We start from the raw sequence: 20,956 nt of genomic DNA, 5'->3' as shown, positions 1-20,956 counted from the left end.
CCTTTGTTATCATTTGCCATATTAGTCAAGATTTTCTTCTTAGATAATCAGTTTTCTAGATTCTTCATGGCCCACAATGTCATTTTTCCCCTCTACCATCCTCACACTTGTGCTCTATACAGAAAATGAGGGAAGGGTCCTGAATTGCTTCTGTCAGACCGCAATAAAAGGAAAAGAGATTTTTAACAGAAATTGCCTTTTATGTACAACCTCTAAAACAGTTAACCGTGATTGCTAGTGTAATTTACTCGGAGAAATCCACCACATACCTATTTATGTACTTTCTGATACATATGTCTGCGTGCACATACACACACCATTTTATTGCATTTTTGTTTTAGTCTGGATATGCATGCAAACAAGCAAAACTGCATCCCATATCAAATCTTAAGTTACCACTAAAGAAAACAGTTATTACACATTTCAAAGGAAATGTGTAATTAGATACAAGGAAAAAATTTGGCCCAAGTTGTTGGCATGCAGTGTTTTACGCTGTCGTATCAATACCTTTGTCTATTATCATTGACTTTCCCTCTCCTCAATATCAACCAGCTGTAGCTCTTTCCTAGCATATTTATACCTTTTCTCTTGGCCTTAATTCAAAGGCCATTTCAGAGCAGCTTTAGTATTTACAGTCTCTATCAGTTCCTCATTTTAAGTTCAAGTAGTCTACCTGCCTACTTTGACCCCCTACCTTTTTAGTTTCACTTTGATTAATCTCAGTTTTCCATCTTGACCCACCTCCTGTCTACTGCCACTTGTATATCCCTATCTTTAGCTGCCATTTACCTTTACAGGAGATCACTCTTTCCACGTATTGCTTGGCCTGTTCATGCATCTCCAAGTCTTTATTTTGTTTAGCTTAGAGACATCCCCAATCCAGTCATTTTCTTTTACTGTCTCCACTTTCCTGTCTCCCACTCTGTCCCAAATTTTTGGGGCTATAAAATGGCAACAATGCAAATACACTAGTGCAGAACCAGCACATCTGCTCAACACATTCCTTTCATGTTACTGCATGCATAACTACAGCACAGTATGTTATGAAATTAGCAATACTGTCATTTTGTTAAAATTTGCTATTTTAACAAGCTTAGTATCTTCTGAGATTTATCTGAGGGGTCAGATCAGATAGATATATTCTCATTCGCTTCCTATTTACAAATAACACCTTTTAAAAATTCATATAAAAGCACTTGTGAATGCGCATTTATACTAAAAGATACATGGTTAACAGTTCACCATCCAGTATTTTGAACAGCTTTACCACCTCAAAAAAATGATTGTTTAAACCACAACCAGGATAATTAAGTTCCTTTACAATACTGTGAAGCCAAAAAAAAAAAAAATCCAAACCCACACAAACCAAAAGAAACCCACACCACTGGTATACCTTAATTTTGTACCCTTTTAGGGGTGGGCTCACAGTAGTGCTATGCCCCCATTTGCATCAACTGGTGTTGCTACAGAGACAAAAAAACACAGTAGCAGAAGAGTGGGGGGTTACAATCAAAATAATAATAAAAAAATATCAATAACAGCAAAAAGAACACTAATACTAGAACACTAGTATTTTTAAAGTCTTCAGTTTAACCTATGCAAACATTTTACAATAGTTGTTAGTTAACATTCCCTCCAATGACAGTGACCCCAAATAATTACATCAAGAAGTGACTTCCAGGCTTCCCAAAAAATGCCTCTTCAATTTGAATGTAATACAACTGGTACATTGCCAAGGTGGGGGCTGGGCACCTAAGTGGAAAAAAATAACTTCAAAGGCCTTGGAAACATTAATGCAGAAAATGAGTTGCTTCTCTTACCTGACGAGAACTTGACACGTGCCAAATGAACTTCCTCCTGTGGGAAAGCCACTGACATGCAGCTCATTTGCATAAGTAGCATGAGCTACAAGTAGGCTTACAGGTCGGCCATCTTGATACTCAGATCTTGTTTTGTTTACACAGCAGCATAAGTACTATTTTCCATCCAGCCTGAGCTATGCTGTTGTACCTCCCAGCCAGTAGCCTACAGCAGCTTGTTGCAGCACACAGGAACTCCCACTCCCACACACAAGTGAATGAAGGTGTCAGGAGTGTCACTGCAGCTCACTGAGCATGCCACAGCCTCCAAGGGAACGTTGCAACTGCAAGTGTCCACAATCGGAACTCTTTGTGCTGCCTTCTGTGCTGCCAACTATTTAGCACTGCAGCAACTATGTGCAGCGAGGTACCTCCCACATACCACACGGTAGTACCAACAAGCATAAATTTATTACAGCTCAGCATAAGACAGCACACTAAAACCAAGAAGCAAGCTGAAAATCTCCGCCGTGTTTTGACACACTAGCAATCTAACCACACCGAGATTCCCTTGTATGCCTTTCCAAATTCATCGGTGTGGCTTGCTTTGCCCAGAAACCAGACTGCTCCTGCAATCCCTGCAAAGGAAACTCCAGGACACATGTTCCTTGCTGCCGAGGCAGAGACAGACTGCAGTTACAGCTAGCTGGCGCCAGTGAAAATTTACATAAAGGGGGCCCCAGTTCAAGAGGGAGCTGCAGCAAGATGCTGCCAGGCAAGGCTCGCCCCCCCCTCCCCCGCTCCCCCCAGGGCCCCCAGAGACAGCCACGAGTTCTAGAATATGGAGGCTACCCTATCTGCTTACTAACAGTCCAGAGCCACACCAAAAGTCAAGTGGTAATCTCAGTGTTTATAAAAACTGTCTGTGGTCTCTGCAAAAGAAATGCTCCCTTGAAAACAGGTTCCTAGCAGAACTGCAAAATGCTGCACTGGTCAGGAAGGTTTTGGTTAGTGTTTTATAGTGATTTGCATAACGCTGAATAAATGGTTATGCATATGCAATCAGCTTCTCTGTAACTGGTATTTCCAATAATTCACAGCCTACCAATAACAAGGAACTGTAGCCTCCAAAGTGGAGCAATTTGGTTTTAACCTACTGACAACAGGTAACATGCCTGGCCACTTCGTTTAATTTACTGTTAATACTTCACTCACCCCCGGCCCACCCCCCTTCCCCAGGCAGGTGGAGCTGTGGGCTCTCTCTCCAACTACCTAAGAGGGTATAGTGACAGGTAGAGAGAGCAGCTTGGATTTCAGCGTTGCTCCAACTTCAAATAGTTAATTTCTTAATTCTTGCCTTTTTCACTTCCAGTCATAAACCCTTTTACTTTAACAAATAAGTTATATTTTACAAATGCCTACTCTAAAACTCACCTTACTTACTGGGGGAAAAAAACAAAACAAAACAAAACAAACAAAAAAAAACACTAAACCAGGCTTTCCTTACTATTAAATGTGTTTACGTAAAAGACGAATCATTCTCCGATACCTTCCCCTCCACATGTGTAGCCTTATGAGAAACTCCTAGCATGTAACACAACTCAAGGCAAATAAATATACCATTTATTATATTGCTTATAAATATGAATTTGCAAACCCTGAAAAAAAATTATGTTAAACCACAATAATGTTGGGCTATGCATTTAGCAACTGTACTTGCAGTACTAACTGCTGTACTTGCAGCATTGCACCATTCAGTGGCATATACAGGGAAGAGGGAAACGATGGAGACAAATGCCTGACAATTTGAGTAGGACAAAGGCAGAGCCACCTCAGGACCAGGAAAGCCTTCTTTGTGCTCCTGGCCTCTTTTCTTGCCCACATTGCTTCTCTTCAGGATGCTAACAGTGCCAGGGATATATACATAATCCAATTACTTTGGATGTCCCTTTTCCACTGTGGAATTACAATTTGCTGTATGGCTGGTTCTAGGTTATTTCAGCATAATGCAGTTTGCTTATCATAACATCACAAACACTCCAACTTCATGTCAAACTATTTAGTAATGCAAATTATTATTCTTTGGTTGTTACAGTTCAGGCTTAGATGTTGTATCCAAAAACCTGAAGAGATGTGCAAAGGAACAACTTTTATTTTCCCACAATTACTGTCACGTTACAGTAACAACCATTAACCATGTAAGTGATCTGGTGTTTCTCATCTATTATTTCACATGCATCTTTTGATTTATATTACTTTCAGACAGATTTGTGTACATTAGCACATTTAAGCATTGTGCAGAATACATCTTTCAGTGATGCTTTTTGTCATTTGCAGAATGAGTCATCAGCTGAACAGGCTCAGTACTTGGAAATAAAAGGCACCAATGCTGCCTTAAAAAACACACAGGCAAAACCCGAGCCTCGCGTTGCCTACATGCGGTTACACACACATACCAGCTCTACTGCCTTATGCACATATTCCAGCACAACACTACCATCCTCAACACTGAAAGAGACAGTATAAAGCCAGATCCTTGACTCAGAGCGTTTCTTGTCTCCACTCCAATCCACTCAGGGAAATCCGGGCCGGAGCTTGCAGGCAGCCCCGCGGCCGGGTTCTCCAGCTGCTGCCTGGAGGCGGCACCACCCCGCTTCCAGAACCTTCCGAGTGACGTCACACCCACTCCCGCTGCTCTGCCTCTTCCCTGCGCCTTGTTGCGCGGCCAGCTAGAGCAGAGGCAATTTTCAGACGCAGCGCGTTTCCACACAGCGGGGTCATCGTCCAGAAGTGCGCAGGCAGTCTGCCAGGAGCAGGGCAGGCGGCCTGCTCGTCACGGGCCCACTGACAGGGCATAGGGCTCGCAGGGCCCTGCTGTGCCTCACGGGCCACAGAGGCTGCACGGCCGCCATCTTAGGGCCTTCCAAAGACAGAGGGTGGCTTTGGTGGTGCTGCTGGTTTCGAGTGTCAGAGTAACACTGGAGAAAAAGCATTATCATAGTCCCTTCCATTCTCCATGGATTGCCATTACAAAATAAATAACTAATAAAAGACTTTTTTCCCTACATTCAATACAGTATATTAAAAAGTTTCCACTACTTTGTGTTCTCAAAGAGCAGATGTTACAGGCAAAAGTATTAAGGCCAATTGTCTTCAAAGTAATTATTATTAGCTGTATGCTTTCAGTTGGTAAATATGGTAGACAATATCCATTTTATAGATAGATAGGTAGATAATATCCTCATTTTAAATGTCATAGTTGATAAATCTCAGAATAGAAAGGTACAGAAAAAAATCTGCTACAAAATGATTTGTGCAAGCATTTCATAAGCAAAATTTGTCTTAAAAATAGTAAAAAAAAAAAAAAAAAATATAATGATGAAACCTGTCTTTAGTAGCTCAAAAGAAAAGTAAGTGGGAAAAGTCACAGAACAAGGGAAAACTCTTTAGGCAGTATATATACAGCCCAAAACATCGCTTTTCTCTCTGACTTTGCCTTTTTTCCCCCCGAAGTATGAAACTGGACAAGTCATTCCTGTAACAGCCAGAAACTTGGTAGTTCCCTAGCCTTTCTTGAGTTAGTCTTTGGACAGCACAGCAAATCATACTCATTGCTGTAATACAGAACAGTCTGTCAAATCACATGCTTATCTTAGCCAGCATGGTTTTACTTCAAGATATTTTACAGCAGAAGCCTGTAGCAATAGAAGGAGCAGGAAAGGCAGGACTAACACTAGTTTATCTGTTTTTCTACTATATAAAAGGGGTTAGAAAACACTTAAAACAAGAAACATCCAGGCTGCACCACAGTAAGATGTGCTCCCTTTGCTTCAGAAAAGTAAAATACTGGTTGACTCCTTAGCAACCACAGAGAAGAAAAAAAGTCAATTTTACTCAAATTTACATGATTTATTTATTTATTTATTTACTGAATACTGAAAAACCTAAAGGCCTAAGTGTGCAAGATGATGCAGGAAAAAAGAAAATACATACTTGTTTAACTCATAAATCCTTTAAAGACACTAAAATCTGGAGAAAACCATAGTAAATTTTACAGCTAAAAATAAACTTGAATTTTAACTGTTGCAGAATAATCATGATGTGATTAAGTATTTAAGATTCAAAACAGTTTTTAGTGCTCCACAACCATTTAGTTCTACTACTAAAAGAACCAATCAAGTCTGCTGTTTGAAAGTGATTTGCATAGATTAAAGAGTATTGCATTAATTCAGCAATCCATTCCAGTTTGGTTTGAATCCTGCCTGAGATTGTTTTCCCCCAGAATATCTTCTCAAATAGAAGACGCAGCTGTGCAAATTCAGACAATTTTGAGTTTTAAGAACACAGAAAATAATCAAGCCATGTTAGGATGGTTCCAAACTGCTACAATTTAGGAAGCAATCGTATGTTTATTTGCTATATGAAACACAAATGGAAAAGTAGAATAGTTTTCTTGAATATACCACTAGGAAAAAAAAAATTATAAACTCCTTCAGTGTTGCACATTTCTCTTGGAAATTCACGTGTATTTGACACTGCTACCCTATTTGGAGTTTATTTCTGAAAGCCTACCCTTCAGGTATCAGCACTGCAAAACTAATTATTCTAGAATGCAGCAGGTCTCCGAAGTGGAGAATCTGATGATGCATCTCACATTTAAAATGCACAGCAATCAATTTAGTTAAGTTGATAATTCATTACACACAACTGTTTCTAATTTAGGTCATGCACATATAATTCATATATTTAATAAATGTGCATCTTTGTATTCTTTAGAGTGCAGCATTCACATGCAAGTAAATCAAATGTTTTTTGTTTGTTCTTCAGTAGTCAAAAAGGCAACTATTAACAACATTGGAGAGAGGGAAAGTCATAGTGACAGCTACTAGTGTATTCTGCACACCAACCATTACTGTATACTTGGACTTCTGGAACAGGAATGTGTTCCACGTTAACACAGGTTTCAAAACCCACCATACTTTATGCATTCCAATGCCCACTTTAGGGAAGGAAAAAAAAGAAAATCATCCAAACAAAAAACCCCAATCGCATCACACCTCCACACATCTCACTACAACAGAAACACTCTATGCCTCCCACTCATATCCTACAGGACTTCCAAGAATGATGTTTTTCAAAATGGCCTGTTATAAAGTAAACCAAAGAACAAAGGAAAAAGGCAAACACTGTAGAGCCAAGGGGAGCTTTCCTCTGAACCCTGCCAATCTCTCTGGGCATCATGCTTTCTCTAAAATGGGAATAAGCTTACTTAGCTCACAGAAAGGTTGGTGTTTGTTTGGTTTTTTTTGGTACCAAAAAAGGTACAAAAAGAATTGTGTAAAAGAAAGACACAGCGTACATGTAAGTTACTGTACTCAAATCTAATACATCTGAAGAACTACTCCTTACAGTGAATGTCAAAAAATATGCCACTTTCCCTTTTCATGTTCCCATGAAAGAGGGGTTAACAAAAAACAGCAGAATCAATAATGTTTGACAGTTTTCATGTGTATGTATGCTAACATATGTTTTAGACAAAATTTCATTCCCTTCAGTGACTACCAAGTAGGACTTCAGCTGTCTTATGATACAGAATGAATTATTTTTTCTTGCTTCAAACAATGGTTTATTAACATCTGGAATTAATCAGCAACAATAACTGACTAAAACCATATAAACAAACCTCTGTAATCATTTTTAAGACAGGGGTCAGGATGACTTGACTCAGTATCTTGTAAGAAATCAGAAAGATTGTTTGGGGGATGGGAAGCAGGATATCTCCTTACGTTATGAGTATACATTTATTAAATGAGGCACACTTTAGCAAAATAAGTAGAATTTGTTGTCCAACTTTTCAGACATTTGGAAGTGCCTAACTGATTGCAGTATCTTACCTACCTACCTTCTTAACCAAGAAAAAGACTATGAAGTAAAACCTGCCTTAAGTCAAGACCACTGAACAAAATTCCACTAGCAATAAATAAGTAATAGACTACCCACCTAACTGCATTTCAGCATCACCTGTGATTGTACATCTGCATTATTTTTATCACTGACTTGTTACCCTAATGCATGGAGAGCCTGTGACCACTTCCAGATTTACAGTTAGCTGAAGTCAACAATCTACCTAGCCTTAAATTACTGATTTTCACTGAGTTCTTTATTATTTCTTACACCAAATACACAGGTAAACATGCAACATCATCTCCTGAGAACTTGATGTGCACTATCTGCTCAAAATACTTTGTTTCTTCAGAAGAGCGTACTGCCATTACCACTAGAAGATTTATACAAGCAAATATTTAAAGACTAATTTAACCACCAAGTGTTTTGTTACAGAATATGCTAAAAACACCAGGTCAATGTGCAAAAATACTGAGGAAAAAGTAAACTTTCAGGCATTTAATATAGACTTCCACAACCTTTGCACTAAGTTCAACTTCAGACAGGAAAATATTATTAACTATATACTGATGAGTTATCCAGCTCTTCTGCTGCTCCTAATATGTTTGTGGAGAACTTCAAATAACTCCTTATATAATTACTGTAGAATTAACATGCGTCTAGCTTAAGACCCCATTGAGATCTTAGTTAGGTATTTAAGACGAACTCTAAAAAAGAAGATAAGTCATGAGGAAAAATGTCTTAACCTCTTCCTCCTGTATTGTTATCCCCTTCCCCAATAGAAAAAAATCTGAGCGCTGCTTTTCTCCCAACTTCATGCCCCTGGACAACACCACCTACCAACAACCTTTTAATGGGCGTCAAGCATGACAAATAGCTAGGCTGCCTTTAACCAGTAACATGCACAGGAAATGCCTAAGTCACATGAAGCCACCAGCATTTTGAAACTCAGATTTCACCTAAGAAATAAAAGAACAATTTAACTTGAAACTTTCACTTTATCTTTTGCAGTACTTCTACAGGATTTATGGTACTATAATTGTTGAATAGCAAATAACTGGTACCTGCAAAATGGTTAACATTTACATTATCATCACTATTCAAATGTATTTACTCAGGTTTTGTAGTTCTCATTTAACATTGGGGGAAAAAAATAACATGTTGAAAATATGATATCAAACGTAAATTTAGCCACTCAATTACAAGAGTGTAATTAAGTTCATAAAGAATTTATTTTAGGTGTTAGTTAAACCACGAGGCAAGTTTTTGAGAAACGGCAGCATGAAGTAAGAGCTGGCCTGGTAAGGAAGGGAGCCAAAATTAAATCATTTGTTTAACAAGACATGGGGGTATGACCTCTGACCCCTCCTGTCCCACCCAATCTTCCCTGTAACTGAGAAAGGATAGAGGTCTGTGAATTAATTCAGGGAAGGGAGGGGGGGAAACCACGCCCTCCTGCTGCCAAAAAAAACAAACAAACAAACACACCAATACTTTAAGGTATTTTATACAGGTTAGAATTCTAGCATTTTGATTGAACAAAATTTGTAATTGTTTAAAATTTGTAATTGTTTCTCAGCAAAGCAGAGCTAGTGCTTACCTCCAAGTTCTGAAGCGTGTGGTGCCAACAGCTCTGCTCATTTGCATACAGTCAAGCTAAACTGCTGCAATGAAGAACACCTCGGCAGCCATTTTGAAACTGCACTGTCTCAGCTGCACTGAAAACATGATTAAGATGGCTGCACTGTGCACTCAAGACCAGCCATTCAGTGACAACTCAGCAGTGGATAAAACATTTATACAGCAGAGCACCTCCCTCTTTGCCACACAAACAGCATAGGGAGAGGAGGGCCAGAGAAATGGGTTTTTAGGCAGAAAATGGTTAACGCATGGATGCAACACTGCAGCTACTCAGAGCACCACTGGCAAAGAGAACAGAAAATAAACCAAAACCCACTAGATATTAAGAGAGGCAGCCTTGCTAGGCCTGCAGTTAGGATTTGTATCACATACTTCAAATCCTCCCTAACTCCAGGCAGCTTGGATTCCACTTCACATATTAACAGCCATAGATAGAGCCACTTCATGCCTAGAACTGACAAACACTATGGCATACTTCTCAAGAGCAGCCTCATTTCAATCCTTTAAATAAAACAAAAGCAACAACAAATACTAAACCATATCCGTACCTCTGTTTCAAAAGGGAAAGTATTGTTAAATTTGAAATATTAGTTGTCCAATAAAAGTTTTTTTTGTTTTTCCCAATTAAAGGCAGTTTGCTTTAGAAATAAGGAAGCTAGAAAACCCCGTAACTCAAGAACACTCAGGAACTTCAGTCACCACAGAAACCACATATCTAATTCTTTAAGTCATACAGTATACAAGTTCACCCTCCCCAAAGATCTAGAATCCCTTCAGCAATTTTTACTATATTTTTTAACGTTTTTGTTTTTTAAATGCTAAGAAGTTTGTCCTTAAAGAACTGATTTGGGAACCTGGTGGGGGGGGTGGGCATAGGAGTGGGAAGTGGAATGCCAGATGAAAACACAATTTGAATGCAAGCTGAAGTTAAGCTAATAAGGTTCCCCTTTAGGTTTTGTTCATTAATGCCAATCGTCTGCTGTCATACAGGCAACAACAGTGCATCAGATCTGGAGGGAGCACTGCCGTATCTGCCTTGCTGCATCATGTAACCTGTCCTCTAGAAAATGCAAATACAGCTATTTTAAAACAACTGCAAGAGCAGACGGGGCTATCTTGAAGGAAATGAATGTTGATTATTATTTTTTTTTTGTAAAGGTTAAGAAAATAGAACATGCCCTCCATCCATTCTCCTTTTAAAATATCTAAACTTATGTAAGTGTGCATGTATCTGTTGCCAGTTGTAGCTGGTTATTTCAGGACTGATTAATCATGCCAGCAGTAGTTGTCTGATGTGCTCATCTGCACTAGTATTTCAAACTTAATATGTTTGAATGCACCACCTGGCTAATACAAGGACAAAAGAAAAAGCATGGTTTGCAACACAAGGGAGAGAACATCTAATAACTATAGTAAGATAAATTAATTATTATATTCAAAGGATTAAATTAAAGTATGCTTTAAGTTCAAGTGCCCAAAAGACCGGTCTCTTAAGCAAAATTTTGAGGACTGGGGTACAATTCCATTACACACCAGACACTTGAAAATTGCCTACTACACTGAAGCTTTTTTTGGTCAAGATCCATTACAACATCAAAATGAACTTCACAACAAATTTGAAAAACAAATATTTTTGAATAACCAGTTATAACCCCAAGTTGTTTACTCTGAACTTTATACATAAAATGTCTTTACCTTACAATGATTTGCAGTAAGTTCTAACATTTCGAAATTCAAACTTAGTATTTCATTTATGACAAATACATTCATTTTGATTTCCACAGTAACAAGTGTTTTAAATAGAATTCTACAATGAGCACATCCACAACACTCCTAGATCAAAATTTGAGTTCTGATCTCCACTCCTACAAGTTCAACGTAAACCTAACGGGGGTCTCCACTGGAACCCAAGAGCTACACTTGTACAGTACTCTGACATTTGGTCCTGGAGCTCTCTATATGGAAACTCAGTAACTTAAATAGGTTTGTATAGGCAAAACTCCTTTAGCCTATTTGAAAAAGATAAAAATAAGGAGTGAGAGAACACTTCCTCTGACCCATAGAAAACAGAGCTCACATCACATGCTGCATGCAGTCAATCACCTCATCAGAAAACTTCATGAACACAGAGGTGCTGACAAGTTAATACAGACACCCAGTCTCAAGAAATCTAACCAAATACTAAGGAACCATAAGCATATACTCAGACTTCATTTCAGCATACTTAACTGCACAGGTGTGCTATTTATTTAAAAATACTAGCCAAATTGAATAGTAAAATAAAACCAGATATTTAATTAAATGTCAAATTGAGATCTGAATAACTCATTTGTGAATATTTTGGTTGAGGAACCATGAAGTGAACCTATAGTAATGCAGAACTGCTATGTAAGTGTGAGATTGCCACTTCTTATTGCTACTTAGGGTAGCATTTATACAGGTTCTCCAATACTCAGAAATGTGGAAATCAGGCATTTTTAAAAATGGATTCAAAATGGAATTTTAACTTAAGTTACCTCATACGTTTACATTTCTCTTACACACACAATAAAAACTCCTAACATCCTTAACTCTGCCCTCTTTTAATGACAAGCCAACCCACTAAAGTGCTATTCCAGCAAGTTCAATTATTCTAGTCACAGGTTAATTTCTAAAATGGAGCTTCTCTTTTCCAACCTTCTCATGAACATCAAACAGGAAACTCAGAACTGTAGCCTGTCATTTCCCTGTTTCCTTCCTTACACGGAAGTAATACAAGCAGACACGTCCCTCCCCCAAAAGCCATTATGTAGGGTCAGATTTTATACTATGGCTCCAACCCTAAAGAATCAATTGACAAGGCAGAAAATTACAGATTTTCAGACACGGTTTTAAGTTTTCACATTATAATGTCAGCAAAAAAAAAAAAAAAAAAGCCAAAGCACAAAAACATTTGTTTTGCTGACGTCGTAGATCTAAAGATCAGTCTACTACATATAATCCACACTTCTCTGGGCACAAAACACACCTCATCCATATTATTTACCTTCTTCTTTTGAGTAGTATCTTTATTAAGTGAACAAAACAATTCCTCCACTTAATGAAGTATGCATCTGATTTAACGTTTCAGTGGACCATCTACTGAAACCCTCCCTTATGCCTGTATTTACACACTCAAGAAGACTAACACAAGAAAAAAAACACACATAACTGAAAGAACTTGGTAGATTAAACTTACTTTAACTACTGTTTGCCCGGGGGAGGGGGGCAAAATCCATGACAACCATAAGACAAGGAACACTAGAGTCAGGAAAAGTCAAAGTTTGCATGACACCCATGTTCTTCCTGCAAGTCCAAACCACTTGATGGTAGGACCAATGAAGGAAACTGTTAATGTAGTCAGCAAGTGTGTATGCCAATGTGCTAGTTTTCTAAAAACACTTTGAAATGCTCTTCAAAAAAAAAATAAAAAAAATCAGTGCGCAACGTTTATGTAAAAGTGCCTTGTGGAAACTGCAATAAAATCACAGAATCATCTAGGTTGGAAGAGACCTCTAAGATCACCTAGTCCAACCTCTGACCCAATACTAACAAGTCCTCCACTAAACTGTATCACTAAGCTCTACATCTAAACGTCTTTTAAAGACCTCCAGGGATGGTGACTCCACCACTTCCCTGTGCAGCCTGTTCCAATGCCTAACAACACTCTCAGTAAAGAAGTTCTTCCTAATAACCAACCTAAAACATCCCTGTTGCAACTTTAGCCCATTCCCCCTCGTCCTGTCACCAGGCACGTGGGAGAATAGACCAACCCCGACCTCGCTACAGCCTCCTTTAATGTACCTATAGAGAGCAATAAGGTCTCCCCTGAGTCTCCTCTTCTCCAGGCTGAACAAGCCCAGCTGCCTCAGCCACTCCTTGTAAGACTTGTTCTTCAGACCCCTCACCAGCTTCATTGCCCTTCTTTAGGCTTGCTCAAGCACCTCGATGTCCTTCTTGTAACGAGGGGCCCAAAACTGAACACAGTACTCGAGGTGCGGCCTCACCAGAGCCGAGTACAGGGGGACAATCACTTCCCTAGACCTGCTGGCCACACTGCTTCTTAATAGGTTGGAGTCAACTGTGGAAGGAACTTCCTGTCATGGCAAGTGTCTTTTTTTTGTTATTATTAAACATATTGTTTCTCTATGGCACAAAATGACAGAGCACTGCAAATACACTGGTTATTTTAACAGCTAGATGAAATACTTCTGTTCATGTCATTCATATACCTCTGCATTAACTGTGTGAGTTCACTTAAAATTATCTTCAGAAACTGGATCTAGAAGAGAAAAACTTTTTTCTGTATTAAAAACATAAGGTTAAACACAAGAAGTAAACTGTACTGGTACACCTAAGTATCTTAATAAATAAGTTATTAAGAATTACCCTGCACACAGCCACCTAATTTACTTAAGACCTCCTGTGATTTGATGTTTGTTCCTGGAAGAAATAAGAGCTGATACTCATCAGTACAGTTTTCAGTCATTTATAACATACACATCTCAAAATCAAACATTGTAAAGGGCAAAGCTAGTGGGTGTTTATTTATTTATTTTAAATGTTGTTGTTTAAGTTGCTCATAAATCACAAAGGAACATCAAGGGCATTTATATGAACACATATGTATATACCGTATTCTGAATTGCTCCACAATGACATGATGAAAGCTTTCAAACAACTGAGGATCACGCATTTATTTAATACCACAGTTACTATGATGCCTTTAGCTACAACACCAAGGAATCATTACTAAAAAAAGGGGAGGGGGAGAGATGAGGGGGGACGACCTGCTGTTGCAAACACGGGCAATTTTTTAAAGTACATGTCGGTAATACTAAACAAGATAATGAGCACGCAACAGAAAAAAAACAAAACCACATTTCCTGCAAATTTGTAAACACTATCTTGTTACTTTTTATCAGAGTAACCCCAGGTTATTATTGGTGCCTTACCACACCAGGCAACCATCTGTACCATACAGCCTGAAGTTGTATGTTAATGCAACAGCCTCCATACTGCTTTCACAGACAGTACCTATGTTCCGGCTGACCAGCTACTTATCACCCCAAAACAATGTGTTCCTGTGAGGTTCTTCATGCCTTTTACATCACTGGGGATAGTCTCTCCTAACCTCAGCTGCTTATTTTCACAAACTTGGTGGAATTAATTATCTTGGAGACCTACTACTGTCAGATTTATTGACAGCAGTCAAGTCTTTCAAGAATTTTTGAGGATAGATCAATTGACAGACAACAATCACATGAAGTTGGGCTAACATACTAGAAGTGAGCAGGTTTCAACTAAAACCTGTGGACTGTGACAATTAAAATATTTTTTGTCGTGCTTTTTGCAATTTTTTGGTTAAGAAACATATATTTGTTAAATACATATTTTATTAGTGGCACGGCACAAGTACCATTTAATAGCCTTTATGCACTTACAAAAATTTCAAGCATTCATTTTTCACTAACAACATTCTGGTTTTAGTGGCTAATGTAGCCTTAGATGAAAACATAAATAAAGCCACGTAAAACTCAAGTGTAACTGCAATTTTACTGTCTATTTTTGGATTTTATAGTTTTACTGTATGTACACGAATAGTCAAAATAGACCATTAGTAGCAATCAGAAATAAAAACTATAATATTAACTACAGCCAGAATATGCAACAGAAGTAAACACAAAACTAGACTCACGTTTCCGAATCACAATTCAATTGTTTATACCCTGTCAAGTAAAAAAAAAAATAAAAAAAATCATTGGTTTAGCTCAGTCCTTATCATTCTAAGATAAATTATTAACGCATTCTGTAGATACAAGTACCAATACAGAAACTGGATCTCTAAAATTCATGACACTCTATTTTATTATCTGATCTGTAGATTAAAAATGAGCTTGAATAATAAGATGTTTCCAGAAACCTAAAACATCCTATACAAAGTCAAGGATTTCCTAATTCCCTTTGCTGCTGTGGCAAAGGAAGGCAAAGAAAGGAAAAAAAAAAAAAAAACACATAACAAGAAAGGTAAGACACCTGAACACACTATAGTCACTAAATAAAACCTCTAAGAATGAGAATTAAGATTCCAGAATATTACAGAAAATTTGTATTTTGAAAAGATACTCAGAACTCAAAGAGTGACAAAAATATATGCTCCTGACTGAAAAACTTAAAGCTAAAATACTATACAATTACTTTCTTTGCAATCACCCACCAGGCTTTAACATCCAAAGCAAGGACTGAGCTGCAGGAATTTTAAATATGAAGTATTACACAATTCTCTTCTGAACTTTATGCAGAGATTAAGACACTCCATAACTGTCCAATTTAACAAGAACTACTTGTATACAGAGATTGCTTTAGAGAAGAACCTCTCTCTCTGCTTCTTACTGAGCTGTCAAAAAATGAGTAAATCAAAATTATATATAAAAAAAAAAAAAACACCATCACCTTATCCAAATATCAGCTGAACAGTAAGGTAAGTCACTGAAGCTTGATAAACATTGTTTCCTGAGGTATGATAGAAACAAACGAGCATTTTTTTCATATGGATATGGTGCACCAAGTATAACTAAAATTCCTGACTTGAAAACACACATTCTGAACACATCATTTGTGTTGGGCAGTTATCAGTTGCTGTGTATGTGTAGATAAGTCTCTCACAGTAATGTCACATACTGAGTAGGAGTAATAAAATAGTCCAGGCACGGTTGTAGCTGAGAAACATTAACAATCTTAGATTTCACTGCATTTAAGAGAAACATATAAAAATATATTGGGAAAAAGAAAAAAAAAAATTCAAACCTTAATGGTTGTAAAACTCACAACTCATTTTCCTCAGCTAATATCTCTCAGAAAAATTGTGATTCACATCTGTATCACTGAATTCATTGTGGAAGTGACCTCATGATATAAACATGACTAGCACACAATATAGAAAAACACAAAGTGGAGAGCAAATAGGAAAAAATACATTGTTGCAAGCTAATACCAACATACTAATCAAATATCTTTTGGTCTTACTGTCTACTTTTCATAACTAAGAGATTTTTGGCATAAATAGGATTCCCAACAGTAAGTACAGATGAACCTCATTAATATTTTAGCTATTATAAAAATTTTAGATTCGGGGAAATTTATGTTTTCTTGTTTTGGAAGGAAAATATATCATCAGGTTTAATTAACCATTTTTCACCTTGGAAGTATCTTCTATTTGCTACCAAAAAAAAGTATTCTTCCAAAAATCAGAATGAAGCACACTGAAAATTATGATTTAGTTACCAATTAAAATTGCTTACTAAAATAGGATTTTAAAAGTCATTTAACATTTTAAGCTGTTTGTTTTATAGAGATTCTGCAAAAATCAGTATTTAGAATTAAATTATTTTTATTCCTAGGTTGTTCAGGCTCTTGGCTAGCAAAATCACCTTCCCTGGTGGGGGGAGGGAATGCATTCGTCCATAGGAGGCTATGTTTCCTGTCCTTGCATCCCAAGTTCTGGAAGCATTACCAACAGACCCTTTACAAGAAAAATAACATACTATAATTGATGCTGTGCTGAGCTTCTACATATGTGAAATGGGCATAACAATGCAAGCTAAAGCAGGAGGTTTCAACAAAATATGGCATGTATGAATGTCTATTGGGATTAGTATCTTACTGGAAACAGACTTAACGGATGGGAAATGAGATGTAAGAGGTCCCTCGGTAACAGCATAAAAATGTCTGTTTTAATTGATCTATATAAGTAGTGCATCCTACTATGAAACAGTTGTTAAGCACAACCAGTTTCAAGCCTATACAACATCCAAGATAGTCCTGTCAAATGAATTCATACAGCAAAAGACAGAACTGTGCTACGTTATCAGAAGCATCAGTTCAGCACTGCTACACTTGATGGCAAGGTTGCAACTGATGAAAATACTTTTATTCTAAGCAAGATAATAAGTCTGCTAAAATAAAAATATAATTAAGAGAACATAAAGACCTTTTGATATTCTTTGAAAAAAGAACACAGAATGAGCAGTTACTTATAAACAGTAACAAAATTTTCAGTATTTTAAATATTTGTTGTTTATCTAAAAATTTACTGCTATCCAAAATAAGCAATACCATTCTTTTCTGTATTACATATATGTAAGAATTTAATTTGATGCTTCTGAAGCATATAAAATAGTAACATAACCGCCAATCTTGAGTAATAAATAGTGGGTTTAATTGCCATGATTCATGAATAGCACAAGTCCACGTGAAAGCAGTAGTGATTTTATTTTATGATGGTCCTGACAATCACCATTAGCCCCATTTCACTGATTTGAAAAGTGAGAAATTGCCTATCCATGATCACATATCAAATAGCAGTTCTCTGCTTATTTTTCCTCCTCGAAAAAATTCTTAATGTTCAAGGCAATATCCTCTTTCATACCTTCCCCTGGGACTGCACAAAACAATACCCAATCATAAAATCTTACATATTTCTTACATTCTTTTAAGTTTACCTCTGTATCAAGTTCATATTTAACTTCTAAATTTCAGATTTAAATAGACATTAAGTACGTTTTCTGTATTTTTATATATATATACAAAATATTTATAATTGGAATAATTTTAAATAGAAGAAACTGGTATAACAACGAATATCCCCAAATACATTCAAACTTTTAAGGGAAAATATTGTAGAAGCCCACTGTTTGGCTGTGATCTTGCAGATGCAAATTCCAATAGATTTATTCATAATAATACTGCATTTATTTGTACAATCAAGGATATTGACCAAGTATAATATCTACTAACATACTCTTATTTCTGCAATTTGGACTAACATTAAATAAGACGTCCAAATGTGCAAGTGTTATTTTTCTACGATTGATTAAAACTGCTGTTTTAAGCTCAAATTTTTTTGTGTAAAACATTTGAGCTGTGCAATGTGCATCTCACCTCTTCATTTTAAGAGAATATTTTTCCCCCATCAGCGATTCCATCTAATTTTTCTGTCCAACAAGCCTATCTGCGATATTTTAACGTCAGCGTGATCATTATGTTGTAGTCGTTTCACCATTACTACTATGCAACAAAATATTCTAAAGGAAGCATTTCCATTGGATATTTCTCAAGGTTAAGCAATCAATAATGCCATACCTCAAACAGGCACCAATACCACAGCAGTGACTATCAATAGTTTCAACATTCTAAGTGTTTAAGTTCAAAGAAAGTTAGAAGTTCAAGCGTGCGTTCTTTACATCAGTATACAATTTACGCTTCCACTATTTTCCACATGGCAGCCTTAAGCGGTAACTCTGGCCAAGTTCACTGAGAATATGACAGAAATAACTAATACACAACTGGGCCTGTTTTTTAAGTTTCCTCACTGAAACATGCGCATTTCCAGAAAACGAGCAAGGCCATTTGCTGCAGGAACTTCAAACTGAAACCTCACCCGCGCACACCGCGCGCAGTAACACCAGATGCGTTTTCCTCCTCGCTGCTTCCACAGCAGTGCTTCCGCTGCAGCGCTCAGCATCGATGCCAATGTCTTTCGAGGCCATTTGGCAGGTGCAGGCGGCCACTCCCCATTCCCACAGCGAGCCAGGAGGTGCTTTCGAGGCGCAGGGCGTGCTGCCGTCCCACCTCAACACCTACCTGCTGCGGGCGGACCGCAGCACCCCTACCTCACCTCACCACGCCTCGCCAAGGCGCGTCCCAGACAGCGCTCGGGCTCCTGCCGGGTGTCACCCAGCTCTCCTCCGCACCTCACGACCGGGCGCAGCGCCCCACGCTCGCCCTGCCCCACGCCAGACCTACCTGCGAGCCGCAGCGGCCGCCGCGGGAGCCCCCGACGCGCAGGGCAGGGCGGCAGGCGCGCCCCCGCGCCACGCTCCCCACCTGCTGCCACCTCGGGGCGAAAACAGCAACGCGCATGCGCGCCGCCGCCTGCACTGGAGCCGCGTCACGTGCTCCCATGCAGTCTGCGCGGAGCTGCGCTGCGCTGGCGAGCGGCTGCGCCGCGCGGCGCCTGTGCAGACCTGCAGCCCCGGAGCATGCGCACTCCTGCCGCCGCCGCCGCCGCCACAGCGCGGGGCAGCGTTCCGCGCCAAGTGCTGCCGCTGCCCGGCCGCCGCGGGAACGCGCCCCGCCGCCCGCCGGGGCCGCGCAGTACCTGTGCCGCCGCGTTCTGCGGAAGTCCCCCTGCCGCTGCGCCCGGCCGCTAACGCCGCGCCCGCCTCCTCCGCTGCTGCCGCCGTAGATTCAAAATCGGAACCCGCTCCGGGCACCAACACCGCCTCCCCCCGTCGCACGCGCCGGGCCGTTATGCAAATAAGGCCCGTGTCCCCTCCCCTCTCCTTTCAGGCCCCGCCCCCTCCGCGGGCACGGGGGCCGGCCGCGAGGGCTGCCTCGGAGCCGGCCAATCGCCGTGCCGGCCATCTTGGCGACATGCAAATGAGTCCCGGCAGTATTTAAATGAGCGCGTGGCTCCGCCCCTTGGCGGGTGGTTATCGGCGGTAACGCGCAGGGGCCTGGGGGCGCCCTGCAACCGCCGCTGCCAGGGGGCGCTCTTGTGGGGCCCAGAGGCAGTCTACCCGCACACCCCACACTTGGCCCTCTCTTCCTTGGCTTCCCCCCACAGCGGCCGTGGGTTGCCAGCACCTCCCAAAGCCAGGCCGAGGTCCGCTGGGCTACCCTGAAAGTAACTGGCGTTACCCACTTGGTGTGGCGCTGGTGGCAGCATCTGTACTGGAGCATCCTTATGGGGGCCGTGGTCCAGTTCCTTGGTTCTCTGGGATGTAACTTCAAGTTTTGTCTACTACAGGCAGTGCCTGGCCAAAACATAGAGGGTTGGTTGGTTGGTTTTTAATAGCTAGCTTTGAGTATCGAGAGTGTTGAGCAACCAAGAAGCGCTGCTCTCCATCTAAGGCACGTGGATTATCCCAGGTGACCTGCAGGCCAAAGCCATAAGCAGCCATTTCCCACCTGCCCTCCATTTCTACCTCAGGAGAGGATGGCAGAGCTCAGTACATGCTTTAGTTTCAGCCATGACTTACAACGCTTTGTTCTCAACCAAAGGCAGAAGTGACTTGTGAAGAGCTAGTCTGTACTCCAAGTCACTAGTCAGTTCTAGCGGAGAGAATGGTGGCTATATCCCTAGGTAAGTACAAGGGTGTAGAAAAACTTGTAGTGTTTTCAGAAAAAGTGTTTATGTACTGCCTGAGTGGTAGTGTGGAGGCTCAAGTACCAGTCATCTACCAACCCTGTAATGGAGAGTCCCATTCCCTCTCTGTTAATGTCACTAAAGCTCCCATTCTTCCTACTGAAGGCACAAAACAGTGGAAAATGGCATCTCACTTCATCTGTTTCAAGAGAATGCTAAATATGAAGTACATTTTTGTCAGTCATATACAAAAAAGGCTGACCAACACAGTTCCGCGTTCCTCTATGTTGTGAAACAGTATCTATGGCATAGCCATTATAAATGTTCGTCAGCTGTGCTTGACAGTTTAAGTGATAGTATTTTAAGATGCTGTCATTCCTGGTGGTTTGCCTAACCTCCCTGCTAAGTGCTTCCACTGACAGTGCCAAGATGGCAGAAAGAAATG

General features: G+C 39.7%; 1 protein-coding gene across 6 annotated transcripts in view; it reads right to left on the bottom strand.

Moving 5' to 3' along the window:
* The window catches only part of ATF7IP (activating transcription factor 7 interacting protein), a 106,197-nt gene extending 86,539 nt beyond the window's left edge, over positions 1-19,658 (bottom strand). For 4 of the 6 annotated variants that reach the window (XM_084300492.1, XM_084300493.1, XM_084300488.1 and 1 more), the window contains exon 1: positions 19,522-19,658. The gene's annotated coding sequence lies outside the window, so the exon portion shown is untranslated. Of the gene's footprint in view, positions 1-1,820; positions 1,940-19,166; positions 19,286-19,521 lie in introns of those variants that run through there. The other 2 variants (XM_084300490.1, XM_084300489.1) reach the window with 2 other exon arrangements.
* Between the last annotated feature and the right edge of the window lie 1,298 nt (positions 19,659-20,956).

The sequence above is a fragment of the Netta rufina genome, assembly GCF_964035555.1.
Source record: "Netta rufina genome assembly, chromosome: 1".
NCBI classification, from domain to species: domain Eukaryota; kingdom Metazoa; phylum Chordata; class Aves; order Anseriformes; family Anatidae; genus Netta; species Netta rufina.
Note: the sequence above shows the minus strand (reverse complement) of the source record. Positions and strands in the feature narration are given on the sequence as shown.